This window comes from Sycon ciliatum, chromosome 10, assembly GCF_964019385.1.
Source record: "Sycon ciliatum chromosome 10, ocSycCili1.1, whole genome shotgun sequence".
NCBI lineage: Eukaryota > Metazoa > Porifera > Calcarea > Leucosolenida > Sycettidae > Sycon > Sycon ciliatum.
The window spans coordinates 5099783-5110961 of record NC_088652.1 but is presented as its reverse complement, the minus strand read 5'-3'; the positions used below and the strand labels follow the sequence as shown (position 1 = coordinate 5110961).

The 11179-nt window shown below is 45.3% G+C and overlaps 1 long non-coding RNA gene across 1 annotated transcript in view; it reads left to right on the top strand.

Moving 5' to 3' along the window:
* Positions 1 to 830: 830 nt before the first annotated feature.
* Positions 831 to 11179, top strand: part of LOC135826003 (uncharacterized) — a 40968-nt gene continuing 30619 nt past the window's right edge. The window contains exon 1 of the long non-coding RNA XR_010555189.1: positions 831 to 1041. This is a non-coding gene — a long non-coding RNA (uncharacterized LOC135826003). The remainder of the gene's footprint in view (positions 1042 to 11179) is intronic.

Below are 11179 nucleotides of genomic sequence, written 5' to 3'. Positions count from 1 at the left end.
ACTTCAAGAACATTACAATACTAAAGCGAAGGTACTCTTCTCTGATGAGAAAAGCGATTATGCGAAGTAGATCTCCTGTATTTTGTGTTGGCTTGGGATTGGTTGAGTGCCAAGAACCTCTGAGTAAGAGTTGTATTTTGCACACGCACAAAACATTCACTAGGCAAGTTATGGGATGAAAGTTGTTGTATCCATTAGTTTGAAAGAGTTTCAAGCAGGATTTGTTTTGTAATATGGTTCAACAACCAATAATTAGTCAACCATGAATGATATTTAAAGCCGTACAGGCAAAGACGTAAGCAGAGGATATGTGAAAGAAACCTTTAGTGCCAATATAGAAGGTATGGTTTGTGCAATAGGTCATGTATGAACACCTCCGTGTAAGAGAATGGAAGTGGATAAAAGTGGATGTTGAAATGGTAGGTAGCATTGAGGGTGTTAGTGTGAATTCGTGTGACTGTACCTGACTGTGTGTGGTTTCGTGGGGGAGGGGGTGTATGATTATATCTTTGCATACGTGTAGTACATTCCCAATTGTGTCTGCGTGTGTGTATGTTTGTTCAGTGTCATGGACTGACTGCGGAGCACCATATGGCAAAATCCTGATGATTGCCGTTTTGGATAAATCGATGTATGACGCAGCTCGACAACAGTGCCACAATGATCATGCAGATCTAGCTACTGTACACTCCGCACTTGAAGTAAAGTGTGCCAACACAGCACTGAGCAAAGTGAGAACGTGTCCAGTTCCTCGCAATGGACAACCTGCATGTCAGCGTACTCGTGTGTCTGGGACGGGTTTATGTAACTGTGGTGCATGGGTAGGCCTCACTGGATCAAGCTTTTCCAATCGCCAATTTCATAATTGGACATGGTACACACCATCCTCCAACACGACGACAGGTAGCATAGTATGGAGAAGTGGCTATCCTAATCATGATAGTTCAAAGTATCGTGTGAATTACAACCCATCAAAAGGCGGCTTTGGCAATGTACCTGACTATACACGACCCTACCTGTGTCAACAGTACTATCCACCAGGTGAGGTCCATAATATTATTGTCTGACTATTCAAAACCTGGTTTAGTTGGTGGACTCTAAAATATAACCTGTTCCCACCGTTTTTCTTTTCTAGGCCTCTTTTACAGGCAAAATAACACAATGCATTGCAATTCAATAAATCATACACTGGAGAAGAAATCAGAAAAAAATATCATGAGAGCAGCTCAAACAACAAAATGTACACATTCGAAGCGGAAGCAGAATAGAAGAGAGACGGAGAAGCAGAGTGGAACGCGATTAGGCAGAAGGATAGAATTACTGTATCAGTGTCAGTTGAACAATAGCATGGACACTCACAATACGGAACAGACGACATGGCTGTAGACTGGAGCATCTCCACGTGCGCGTTTGCACCAACGTGACTTGGAGGAAATACATAAATTAACAGACCAGGTAAGGTCAAAACGAGAATCATTAAAAAGGCTGTCTTGAAACATTTACAAAACAGGCGAGTGGCCACAACACCAACAAAAACATATCAAATCAATTTTTAATTAATTAAAAAGAACTACTACTTGCTGCTACTTACCCCTCTTAAAAATAACTCAAACAATATACTCAATTCAAAAGGAGAAAACCAATACCAAAAAAATGAACTAATTAATAAGAACACTAATAAGTTTTTTGGGAGTATTGGGAGAACTTCAAATTCAAAGTGTCAGTCGGGGAAGTGAACTGCCTGAAAAGAGAAAAAAAACCGCTACACCCACCAGGACTCGAAACCGGGACCTTGCTTGTGATGAGCAATGCTCTAACCACTTGAGCTATGGGACCAGGCTGAGCCTGGAAGGCGCTGACAGGTTTTTCACTCCAAAGGCAGCTCACAATACGTACCACGCATACAGATGGCACTTCCCCGACTGATACTTTGAATTTGAAGTTTTCCCAATCCTTTCAAAAAATGAATCACTTTCTTTCCCTTTTGGTAGAGTCCAGAAACTGACCGTGGTTGGTCCCCTGGGGAGGGAAAAAGACTCAAGTGCCATCAGTATGTGTGGCACGTGCTCGGAGCTGCCTTGTTGTTTGTTTATTTTACTTCACCATATGAACAGGCAAGACTGCCTTCTCACCGGGGCTATTGGTCCACGGCTCTCACAAAATGATGAAAATGTTTAAGAGAGCATGTCTGAGAATACCAAAGTATGTGTGCAAGTGGATCTCTCCGATTTCGCTCAAAATTTGCAGGTAGGTTCCCTTTGGGGTGTGGATCGATTGTGCAAAGCCCTTAAAATTGAAATTTGGATACCCCTCAGAAATGGCCAAAATATCACATTATTTATGGGTCTAGAAACGAGTCACGCCACAGCGTATACGAACAAGCTATGAACAAAACTCCATCAAGCCAACATTGCCTCACCTTAGAAGAGTTCCTGGAGCAGTACCGCTTAGCCACGCCAGGATCCCAGCAGACGAGGTCCATCACCCCCTGACGCCACAAATGAAAATAGCCAATTTACAAGCGCTGGCAAAACAGCCAGCTACGTCCTCAATTGGCCAGAACTATACACCGGCAGATAGTAGAACACCTCTTCTAGCGCTGAGGACTTGTCCCCCATCTTCCTTTTGGGGTTTTCTTGAAATAAACCTTTTTGAATTTTTCCACTCGACCATGCTGAAATACGGCCAAAGTCATACCTGCGCAGGAAAGCTCGCCCCTCCGCGACATCTCCTCAGCAATTTCTACTCCAACACTACTCCCAAGGCCGCAGAACAAAGTGTATTGTTGGCTCTGACAAGGAAAAGCAGCGGTGATCACTTGTCACTCCAAACGACAAGCTTCTCCTTGCGCCACCAATAATTTTTTGTGCGACTGTAGATGCAAAATGACTGAAGTCCTGAGCGCAGTTTTTGAATTTTATTGCAAGATGCGCGGTGAGATCGCGTGCTCTGTGACGTAGAATGACGCTTCCTGGATCACGACACGCGGCCATCGATCGCGAACGTGACTGGAACGCTGCTCGGAAAGGACCATGATGGCAGAGGTAAGATTAGCTAGAACCCTCCCAAACTGTCCTTGGAGTGTTGCAATGGCAGCAAGCCGTTGAAATATGCCCCTATTACAGTATGGAGAGCTATTCATCTTTCACACTTACCTCCTGCAATCCCGAAAATAGTCCAACAGTAAAAGTCCCTTGTTTTCATGTCAATGCTCGACAAAAGCTGCTAGCGCGGCGCGCGGTCGCTTGGGTCTACGACAGGTCACAGCGACACAGCTCACAGCGCGACAACTCACAGCGAGACAACTCACAGCCAGACAACTCACAGTGTCGTCAACTCACAGTCAAGACAATTCACAACCAAGACAACTCACTGGGCGACAACTCACAGTGTCGAAGGGTCTACGACAGGTCACAGTGAGACGGCTCACAGCGCGACAACTCACAGCGAGACAACTCACAGTGTCGTCAACTCACAGTCAAGACAACTCACAACCAAGACAACTCACTGCGCGACAGCTCACAGTGTCGAAACTCACCGCGAGACAACTCAAAGCGTCCTTATTTATGTAATAATTACCTGGAGTCAGTGGGAGTTGGTCCTAGTAAAAACCTACATATAATAATAACGCGGAGTTCCCGGCACTTCTCTACTTACATGTCAATGAATGCAAAGAAGAAAATAACAGAGAACTTTAATCGAGAAAGAAGACAAAGCCTGAACAAGAAGAAGAAAGTATTGAAAATAAAGTTAAAATATAAGATAGAATAAAAAATAAAAAGGCGACGTGGAGACAATAATCTTAATAATGCAATGAATATAACTAAATGCGCACTCATATCACAACCATGGGGACGAATCATGTACATGTATTCCAGAACGTTTTCTTGTCACAATAATTATTATCAATGGAATTCGTGACTAAAGAGAATGATGAAACTACAATAGGATTTATACACTTGGAGTGGAACAGCGAGGATACAAGCATAGTAAGAAAAATAGCACAAACCTAGGAACAATGTGCACAGGTAATAAACTATAGGTGAGGTGAGAAATGATAGGAAATTCAGCAAGTACGCCGGACGCAGACAACCGCAACTCACCAAAGCTGAGAAGGAGCAAACGGCTGGCAGCTCGGTTTGCAGAGGTGACTGGAAAGATGCAACGAAACTCTCCGGATATGGATGATGCCAGCGGAAGGGTTGACGACTGTGAGGTGTTTGGCAATGGCAAGGGAAGACCGGTCAGGAAGAGAACGCGACGGCAGCTGGAGGAGGAGTGTGGAAGCGACATGTGCAGTGACGATGATGAACCCGGTGGTCAGTTGCTGGGAGAGCTGACGACAGGTGAAGGTGGCAGCGATGATGAAGAGGACGATGACGATGATGACGATGATGGTGCAGATGGTGTGAAGGACGGTGGTGGTCAGAAACCAAGTGAAGGCAGAGGCGGTGAGAAGAAGAAGAATACATCGGCAATTAAATTGCATTTGTTGTCTAACCCCGTGTGTCGTGAAAGTTATGATGATTCTTGGTTCAGTGTTGTTCGTTCTGCAAGTAGTTTCAAGCAGTTGAAAGTTCTAGAAGCAGTCTACATTCGCATTCGTGATCCAAATCTTTGTAAACAAAAAGAAAATGTCACCGCACTTACGCTATTCCAGTAAATTCGCACTCACACACACTTGCACATGCATGTCCATTGTCACACTGCACTTGCTGAATTTCCTATCATTTCTCACCTCACCTATAGTTTATTACCTGTGCACATTGTTCCTAGGTTTGTGCTATTTTTCTTACTATGCTTGTGTCCTCGCTGTTCCACTCCAAGTGTATAAATCCTATTGTAGTTTCATCATTCTCTTTAGTCACGAATTCCATTGATAATTGTGACAAGAAAACGTTCTGGAATACATGTACATGATTCGTCCCCATGGTTGTGATATGAGTGCGCATTTAGTTATATTCATTGCATTATTAAAAAATAACCTTGAAATTTCCTATAAGAATCACATAATTATATGAAATGCCAAGTTCGCGGCAACTCCTCGTAGAAACTCATCCTTCGTCCTGGTCTCAAACGACCGGAGTATGGCACGAAGTCGCTTGTCCCGTTCTTCATACTTTCTCCTCTTCTTCGGAGCCTCATGACCTGCATTTTCCCCCTCCACACACTGCTCCATCATTGCCTGCTCGACAAAAATACCATCCACGAATTTCCAAATTGTGGGATGATGGCAGTCGATGGTAGACGAACATTTGCGGTTCAGAAACAGAACACAATAATTCTGTTGTCAGCAGTTTCCGGTCCACTATCGTAGAGAAGGAAGACGTCCCCACCCTTCGTTTCTTGATATCGCTCCGGCAGCTGGAGGTCTTGGAGTGTGCCTGGGTTCGGGGGAACGTTCTGACCCGCAGGCGATCTCGGTGTGGCTGTGAATTGTCGCGCCCTGAGTTGGTGTGGCTGTGAGTTGTCTTGGCTGTGACTTGTCTCGCTGTGAGTTGACGACACTGTGAGTTGTCTTGGCTTTGAGTTGACGACACTGTGAGCTGTCGGCTCTGAGTTGTCGCGCTGTGAGCTGTCTCGCGGTGACCTGTCGTGTTCCCCGAAAACTCACAGCGAGGCAACTCACAGCGTCCTTATTTATGTAATGGTGCAATGAAGACCTGGAGTCTGTGGCCCAGTGTGGGGGTTGGTCCTAGTAAAACCTACAATGTATAATTTTGATAATAATAAAGCGACGTTCCCGGCATTTCCCTATTTACATGTAGTGCAAAGAAGAAAATAACAGAGAACTTTAATCGAGAAAGAAGACAAAGCCTGAACAAGAAGAAGACAGTAATGAAAATAGAGTTAAAATTGAAATTTCCTGTAAGAATCACATAACGATATGAAATGCCAAGTTCGCAGCAACTCCTCATAGAAACTCATCCTTCGTCATGGTCTCAAACGACCGGAGTATGGCACGAAGTCGCTTGTCCCGATCTTCATAGTTCCTCCTCTTCTTCGGAGCCTCATAACCTGCATTTTCCCTCTCCACACACTGCTCCACCATTGCCTGCTCGACAAAAAATACCATTCAGGAATTTCCAAATTGTGGGATGATGACACAGTCGATCGTAGACAAAAACTTGCGGTACAGAACACAATAATTCTGTTGTCCGCAGTTTCCGGTCCACTGTCGTAGAGAAGGAAGACGTGACGTCCCCACCCTTCGTTTCTTGATAGCGCTCCGGCAACTGGAGGTCTTGCAGTGTGCCTGGGTTCGGCGGAATGTTGTGAACCCGCAGGCGATCTCGGTGTGGCTGTGAATTAGGCCTTGACAGATTATGCTAGCATAATTTTTCGCCTAATTCCTACCAAAATCGAATAATCGCATAATTCGAGGCAAATTGCATACGAATTGCATAAAATTGTAATAATCCGCCTGTTCGCATCAAATTCCATACAGTTGTACATGTACATGTTCTACAAGTACAAGTACAAGTAGATGCACCAGGAAGTCATAGGTTTACGACTCCCTTGATAACATGTCCAGTCCACTACAATCAGTGATGGTCGTAGCTAGGTCGGACGGTGCGTTGAACCCGTTGAACTTTTGCTACTACAGTATAACGCCCTCTACAAAAAAATTCCCCTGGTATTTTGCACAGAACCATCATATACATTAGCAGCATATGTGAGCATAATGCGGCATAATATGATAACCTTTAGCATAAAAATAGCATAATTCTGACATTTTTTCAGCAATGCGAAAAGCATAATTTCACGAAAATATTATTATAATCTGTCAAGGCCTACTGTGCATTGTCGCGCTGTGAGCTGGCGTGGCTGTGCGTTGTCTTGGCTGTGACTTGTCTCGCTGTGAGTTGACGACACTGTGAGTTGTCCTGGCTGTGAGTTTATGACACTGTGAGCTGTCGGCTGTGAGTTGTCGCGCTGTGAGCTGTCTCGTGGTGACCTGTCGTGTTCCCCTTTGTGTTGACAGGCACGCGAGCAGCACTGGCTGCACGAACTTGTCGCGTGAACTGCATGAGAGATTTCTTACGTCATAAAGAATGTGATTTCATCATCATTTCACTGGTCTTCGACCTACGTGGTCAGGGAAAGTCCCGGTTCGTAGGCCTACAACACGGTCAGCGTGTTCACGAGCGCAGTAACCATGGTAACAACACAAGACTTAGTGTGATCACTTCCAGACCAACGGGCGTTCAAGGCGAGTAACAAGCGCACTTGACGAAGGTGACTCTGAAATCTCGTGAGCCGTGATCCACGCGACTTGGCATTCTTGCGTCACAAGGCACGTGATTTCACCGTGCCTCTTACTGGCATTTAATAGCAGACCAATGTTGTCCAAGTACTCAGCGAGTTGTGTTACAGCGTTAGAGAGAACAGAGCACACTAAATCAGGCTGATAGTCGGAGTAGTCCAGAGCGACATCATCAGCGAATTCCTGGTGGCATACACTACCTGGTAGAACTGACGACATATCACTGGTGTATAGTACAAAAAGAAGAGGGCCCAGAACGCTGCCTTGAGGCACTCCTCGGGAGCATCCAACATATTGCGAAACTGAGTGTTCCACCCGTACACACTGCCGCCGCTCCGAGAGATAACTGAGCAATCATTCCAGTGGTGTGTCACAAATGCCAAGGTCAAACAGCACTTGCGCAAGCCTGGCATACTGGACTCTATCAAATGCCTTCGATAGATCTATCATTACTACTCCGGTGTGTTTTCGTTCCGATTTGGCCAATTTCCACTTTGGAGTGAAAAACGTGTCAGCGCCTTGTAGGTTCAGCCTCGTCCTATAGCTCAATGGTTAAAGCATTGCTCATGACAAGCAAGGTCCCGGGTTCGAGTCTTGGTCGGTGTGGCGGTTTTTATCTCTTTTCAGGTCGTTCACTTCCCCGACTGATACTAATACTTCATTCAGAAAAATCAAAAAAAATTGATAAACACATAAACACGGCATGGAAGATCAGTAAATTACTAGTACGTAACAAGGCGAGTCTTAGCCACCACGACGGAACTATTCACAAAACGGTGGACGGGGAAACCCCGACGAGAACGAGCAACACAGTTGCAAAGAATACTAGATGTCAGTCAGGAGAAAGAGAGACGGGCACGCAGCAGACTCATGACAACGGAGTATTCGCTTCCACAAGACTCACATTGTAAACGACAAAGACGTTTCAAAACAACAGTGCACAACTGACTAGAACCTCCATGAGTACCGAACGCTAGAGGGGTGAAAGAACCACGCTCTACATTCACAATTCTTTCCTAATACTAGTGACGCTTAGAATCATCATGTTGCTTATAGAGAGTGCTGAGAGATTTGGAGCGATAGGGAGGGTATCTGGGCAAAAACCCTTACATCAAAAAGCCTACTACTCTCGGCTCCACCTCCCCCCCCCCCGCGCTTACATCGAGTCTGGCCTCCTCACTAGCGTTCGCTCTTCGAAAACGAAAACGCACGCCAGCCAGAGGTGCGAGCGTAGGTTCCGTACCAACCGCGGAACAAACCATTGTGACCTCTTCCGCCATGAGATCACGAACTTCATTGTACCGTAGGGTAGGAAACCCCCACGACTACAACAAAGTTGGTGCTCGACCGAAAACTCATGTGCGCATATGCAGGACTCAGGCTTACACTGCAAAGGCCAGCAGTCTTGCAACGTGACAGCGTCCTGGAAGTCTCTTCGTGACAAATTTGCCCCATCTCTCACACAAACAAGTAAACAAAGAGGCATCTTTGGATTGAGGAGTGCTGGTTTCGAAACAACTGGTTTGAAGCTCAAAGTAGAGCTGGTGTTAGCTCAGAGCAGAGCTGCTGTTAGCTCAGAGCAGAGCTGGTGTTAGCTCAAAGTAGAGCTGCTGTTAGCTCAAATTGGAGCTGCGGTTAGCTCAAAGTAGAGCTGTGGTTAGCTCAATTTAGAGCTGCTGTTAGCTCAAAGTAGAGCTGCGATTAGCTCAAAGTAGAGCTCCTGATAGCTCAAAGTAGAGCTGCTGTTAGCTCAAAGTAGAGCTGCTGTTAGCTCAAGGTAGAGCTGCTGTTAGCTCAAAGTAAAGCTGCTGTTAGCTCAAAGTAGAGCTGCGGTTAGCTCAAAGCAGAGCTGCTGTTAGCTCAAAGTAGAGCTGCGATTAGCTCAAAGTAGAGCTCCTGATAGCTCAAAGTAGAGCTGCTGTTAGCTCAAAGTAGAGCTGCTGTTAGCTCAAGGTAGAGCTTCTGTTAGCTCAAAGTAGAGCTGCTGTTAGCTCAAAGTAGAGCTGCGGTTAGCTCAAAGTAGAGCTGCTGTTAGCTCAAAGTAGAGCTGCTGTTAGCTCAAAGTAGAGCTGCGGTTAGCTCAAAGTAGAGCTGCTGTTAGCTCAAAGTAGAGCTGCGGTTAGCTCAAAGTAGAGTTTCTGTTAGCTCAACGTAGAGCTGCAATTCTAAATGGATGTAATATAGCGCAAGGCAGAGTGGCAGCAAAGAGCTAGATAACACCAGTTGTGAGAGTGGACCCGATTAGTGGGTAAGATAATCATAATGATGGTGTGAATATGTTGGATAGGGAGGAAAGGTGGGAAAAGAAACACTCCTGAAGCACGATCCGTTGTCTGGAAGAGCACAACAGGACAAGCAAGATTTGTTTTTCTTTTCCGCAAAATGGGCTGGTGCCATTTGTAATTGCGCAGCAAAACAAAGCGCATGACGTCAGTCTTGAATGCAGTACAAGGCAATGCAGTGCAGTGTGTGCACTAGTTCGGATTGTTGCTAACAAGTACTAGCACAGCTAGTACACCACTAAATTTTGGCCCGCTGATAGGTAATACAGTCAGCTAGGATGAGGCATCCTTCTCTGATAGCTCAAGAATACGCCTCCTGTCCCGATCACCCTACACTTGAGCAGCTGCGCTCTCCACAGCCACAGTTTCCCTCCTTTGCTGCGCATGGGTCTGGGCATTCCGCTCCCGCACGGTGTCTACTATCACTGCCTTGCTTCAATTTAATGTTTTCTTGCGAATTTGATATTCCTCTTGCTCATTATTGTCTTGTGCTTCCACAAAGCTCCCAGTCTACATCGTGACAATGGTCTGAGTTCTTGTTTTCATGACGATTGTCTGTTTGTTTGGTCTTTTTGGTGAAGCATATAGAAGCAAAACTGGTTGCTTTCTCGAGCATCCTGCGCTCATCCGCTAGAGAATAATCTGGTCATCATTTTCGGAGCATAATCCGCTTCCCCTCCTCAGGAGTCCTTGTCAGTTTTGTGCCTTTTTGTTGCACTCGTTGACTGTATAATTAACATAGGGTTACGTTGGCGAACAGTAACACAAAACTAGTAACATGTTGTCCGTTCCTTAAAATAAACCTGAGCCTTCCAAATTGGGTGGTCTGTGGCTTGGCGTGCTTCATTTGTAGTAAATTTGTATTTCTCTCGAAATATTTTCAGTTGCAAATATGGCAGTGCCTGCGAGCCATTGCCCATGACCGACCCGCATGGCGAGATCTATGTATGAAGATCTGTGCATCGTGATATTCCGACAGATCCTGAAACAGTCAAACTCAGTAAATAGCAATATTATTATCACTCCCACTGCAATATTCAATGACATATAGACATATTCATAAATGACATATCTTCAATACCCATGAGCTACATTGTACATGATGATTATATCATTATAATTATCATTGTTCTAGCTCAATTTCTTTCCCCTGCCATAGTCCTGTTTATCATGTTCAGCATAAGCGAGGTTGTGCATCACGCTTGCATGGTTGACTCCAACGCGTACATTCAAGTACTTGAAGTAATAAATAATAATAATACTACACCATAGCTCAGTGGTTAGAGCATCGCTGGCTACAAGCGAGGGTCCCTGGTTCGAGTCCTGGTGGTGACAGTCAATTTTTTCTTCAGACTTTTCCCGTTTGTCTCTTTCCCTCAAACCAGTTAATATTTTATGACTTGGGGCTCCCCGCGTGCTAGTTTGTACGTGAAGTGTGTGGGTACAGTGAGGGCTGCGTCCCACCTGCCTGTGTGGATTCACAGGAAGTGTGAGTTACGAAGTCTGAAGAAAACGTTGAACGGTCTCTGCTTGGATGACGACTACACCATAGCTCAGTGGTTAGAGCATCGCTGGCTACAAGCGAGGGTCCCTGGTTCGAGTCCTGGTGGTGACAGTCAATTTTTTCTTC